General features: G+C 37.5%; 1 protein-coding gene and 1 pseudogene across 2 annotated transcripts in view; one reads left to right on the top strand and one right to left on the bottom strand.

Annotated features, from left to right (window-relative positions):
• Nucleotides 1–1,195: 1,195 nt before the first annotated feature.
• LOC116852182 lies at nucleotides 1,196–2,227 on the bottom strand (annotated as a pseudogene).
• Nucleotides 1,414–4,329, top strand: part of LOC116852173 — a 292,000-nt gene continuing 289,084 nt past the window's right edge. For both annotated transcript variants that reach the window (XM_032832254.1, XM_032832253.1), the window contains exon 1: nucleotides 1,414–3,179. The gene's annotated coding sequence lies outside the window, so the exon portion shown is untranslated. The remainder of the gene's footprint in view (nucleotides 3,180–4,329) is intronic.

Raw genomic sequence — 4,329 nt, 5'->3', positions numbered from 1 at the left:
AAATTATAAAAATAATAAATTATTAAAATAATAAATTTCTTTCATTTAATTAAAAACGTATACGTTGACAATAAATTTAAATTCAGTTCTTTAAATATCCGGCGTGCTTAGCATGTCGGCGTGTCTGATCCAACCCGCTAATTAGATTGTGAAGCTATCTACAACATTTTAGCAAAATAAATAAGCAAATAGCAATAGTTAGCAAATAAATAAGCAAAAGCTGAGGTCAGAAAGGACTAGTATATTCTTTGGCCTGGGACCAAACTATTATAAGATAAACACAGTTGTAAAATAAAAAAGTAAAAATACCGAATAGGGGACCCAACTCCTATAATCTTGACTTTGACATATATTATCATGGATATGTTTCTGAGTAACATTCGAAAGCTTTTAGTTGTTTATTGTTTGTTAATAAATTAAAAAAATTTGTTTATAAATGAAATAATTTTTGCACACAGTGTACATTAAAATATGGTAAATAGTACACATATGTGCGTATAAAAGAGGCTCCGCCCTCCCCTTGCAACCTCTCCTAAAAACTAACCTAACTTAACCCATTTTTTATATTTTTGTATTTTTTTCTTTATCTTTTGTATTTTTGTATTATTTCTCATTGAGAAATTATGTACAAAAATGTAAACGATAAATTAGGTTAGTTTTTTTGGGGAAGAGGTTTATATATATATACTATTTACTATATTTCAGTGTACACTGTGTGCAAAAATTACGTTCAACTGATAAACTTTCTTTGTTAATAACTTTTTAACAAACAACGAACAACGTCTAAAATGTATTGAACAGTATTTAGAAAAGTGGTCTTCATAATATATGTAAAGGCTATGGAAGCTAGGTTCCCTATTTGGTATTTTTTTATCGAATCTACTCTTCCTCTTATCTTTTTCTCTTTTTTCTCTCTTACTTTTTACTTCTATTTTCTTCACTCTCGCTCTTTTTCTTTCGCTTACAAAGTTCTCTCTAGCACTCGTCATGTGCCATATCTTTCTGGTAAGAAATATCAAGCTCGTAAAAAAAGAAAATCAACATATTGATACTTATTCGTCCCCGAATCCTCCCGCTATTTGCAGTATCACGCGGTTCAACGGATTTGTCAAAGTAATCTCACAATTTTCGCCTTCGCTTCGACGTGTTCGCTTTACCTCTTTTCCTTCATCTCGTCTTTCGTTCCTCTCACCCCCTAACCTAACCAACTATTTGTCCGCGTCTCTCTCCTACTCTTGACGATCACCCTTTCTCCATAGCGAACCGGCTTCGTTTCCCTCTTTTTCTTTTATCGCTCGCGCACGCGTACGTATATGTGCGCGCGCCCGCGCACACAGTGCATGTGTATGTGGGTGGGTGCGTGGATCGGCGGTGAATTGGTGAATGTATGAACTCGTAGTCCGCGCGTCGGCGCTCGTTCCTTCTCAGTGCGTGCCTTACGCGGGCACCGTCGACTACCGAGGCTTCGTTATAGAACGGTTACGTGGCATACTCTCAGTGCAACGCGACGATCGGAAAGAGGAAATAATTGACGAACTAGAAAAGGACGGAAAGAAAGGGAATGAACGGGCGGTGAATCATAACGAGGGAGACAAAGAAAAAGAAAGAAGGACGTGTAAAGAAAACTTAGGACGGACAAAGGGAGAGGAAGAGAACGAGAGAATAAGTTACTGAAGAAGGAGAAAGATAAACGAAACGTGAGTGGGAAGAACAGAACAAGAGCGAGAGACAAAGGTGTGTGGAAGTAAAGAAAGACAGACGAGCGTGCGCGTCGTCTTCTCCAAACGGAATCGTCGAAGAAGAAAGCGTGTACCTCTCGCGAGTTCGTTGCACGAATATATCGAGTTTGTAGCTCCACGCTTTGTACATAGGTACATTTTGATTATTGACGAGAAGGAAAGTACTGTGTTAGGTGGTTCCTCTTTAAGAAACCTTTCACAAATCGCGAAATTATTCCGAAGTTCGTTGCGTAGTTTAGTGTTGTGTGAATCTTATCGCCTTTATTAATTCAATCCACATTTTAATTCTCGTTTCGCATCGAAGCAACTCGAAGAAATTTCATCATGTCTACAAACAATTGACGCTTTGTCACGACCCAAACTAAGCCGTGCCATCGATGAGTCACACCACCTGACCCGATTGCGTTATCCAGGTAATCGCGACAACATGAAGTAAACGCCGATAAATGAGCGGAAGGAGTCATATCAAGTTGCCGTTGTAAGATCAATGAGCGTATGCGCGTATATACATGCGGTGATCGTGGTATTTGCGAGTGTCGCCGTTGACATCGTATTCGTACTCGTACATCTGGCGACAGGATGCCATTGGTGACGAGGGATTTAAGTAGCTAGCGCAACGCGCGAGCATCGAAACGTTGAGTCCAGCGACTACGACGACGTTGAATCCGCCGCTTTGAGTCGTCGATCGACGAGTAACGAGCGCGCGATGCGAACTAAAAGCCGAGCGAGAGAAGCAGCAGGTAGAGCGCGTCGTTGCGCTCAGTGATCCGGGTTGCTATATTTTTAGGCGGTCGTCGAACGGTAAGCGTGGTCGTACCGGCCGGCGTGGATACTTTGAGAGCGAATGAGAGAAGAATATTCCAAGAGGAATTTTTGTCCTACAAAAAAGTTAGAGAGCGACAAAGAGAAAATTAGAGGAACAGAAAAGGGTCACGTCGACCAACAGGACTTGCAAGCGGTTTCAAGACACAAAGGTATGATAGAAGATACAAATCAAAGGAAAAAAGGAAACGACAGGGCAGAGGAGTAGGTAAGGAAGCATAAAATGCTTTGAATGTAGCCAAAGTGAGAACAGTACACACGTTGCGTCGTGGCTTTTTATATAGTGAGAACAGTACACACGTTGCGTCGTGCCTTTTTATATTTATATTATGGCGTGCGACTTTTTATATAGTGTTCGAAGAAGGTTGTATGCGAGTGGAATGACCGTGATTTAAACAAATTGTGCATCGATACGGGCGCGTATATACGCTCGCACATACGTTCGTTGTTCATTCGTAACGCGGTTCAACGAGGTGAACGAACAATCGTGGAGTTGTGCGATGTTGTCTTGTTCTCGAATGTTGGATACGCGTACGCCTGCCCGCTTCTCCAGCGTTGCTACACGGATTTCCTGCACTCCGGAGCGAGATACCTTTAGCGTTCCAGAGTGACACGAAGGTATGCACGTGTATAAATAGCATGCGTGTACACGACAGACAGTGAGAGTAACACTTATGATTACAATTGATTAAAGAATAGATGCATGTTAGCATTTGGGCGTCTTATTCGCGTTCCTTTTAGCAGCTCGCGAAAATTAAAATTGTGTAAATCACAATGATAAATTATACCAACTTTATATGATATTTTAGAATATTTGGCATTCGTTTGCACTTCGAATATATCATGATATCTATATTTTATTCATATTAAAGATTTAAATTTGTTGCGCTAATTTGTAGAATCTCCCAGATAGACAGGTGTACGTAAATTCGGGAGTAACTTTATTAGTCGTGATTTTCAAAGGCTGCGTCTAAGCGGCTTATATGACACTCGCATTTATCCTATAGAATTAGAAATACAAAAGAAATATGAACAAAAATTATCCGAATGGGCTTAAAACAATGTGTTCTGTAAAATATAATATAAAAATATGAGTATAATTTTTAGCAAATTTGCTACATCAATGTAACAAAGAATTTACATTATTGTATGATATAAATATAATGGTTAATTCAATACACACATACACATTGAGGAAAAAAAATGATTGAATTCAATAAATTATTATTTTTAGTGCCAATTATGTCTTCTTATTGTTCTAGCAAAAAAATATTCAGACAGCACAAGATTTCCTGAGGACGTCCTGGAAACGTTCTTAGGACGTAGAAACATTCTCAGAACGTCTTTGGAATGTCCTGTAGAGATCTGTGTTGTTTGATAGTAATATACACATATAAGATTATTATTACTAACACTATATTTACATTTATTAGAAAAATAGTCCTGATTATAACTCTTTTACTATGTGATTATAGTAACAAATAATAAATATATTTTTTCTCAGTGCAGTATATTTGCCTTGTAAATGTAATTAGAAAAATATAAATATTTCATCGACTGTAATAATAATTATGAAAGTCTATCTTGTATATCTAAGATAAATATACATTGTGCGCGTATAGATACGTGCGTGTATGTATATGTATATAGTGTGTATTAGTCTGTGTGTGTATGTATATATGCTAAATTATACGTTTGAAACTTTGCTGGCAAATATAATGCAATATATATATATATATATATATATATATATATATATATATATATA

This window comes from Odontomachus brunneus, unplaced genomic scaffold, assembly GCF_010583005.1.
Source record: "Odontomachus brunneus isolate Ranch 3 - 2012 unplaced genomic scaffold, Obru_v1 Obru_scaffold_204, whole genome shotgun sequence".
Lineage (NCBI taxonomy): Eukaryota > Metazoa > Arthropoda > Insecta > Hymenoptera > Formicidae > Odontomachus > Odontomachus brunneus.
The sequence above is the reverse complement of the archived record's forward strand: the minus strand, read 5'-3'. Positions and strand labels throughout refer to the sequence as shown.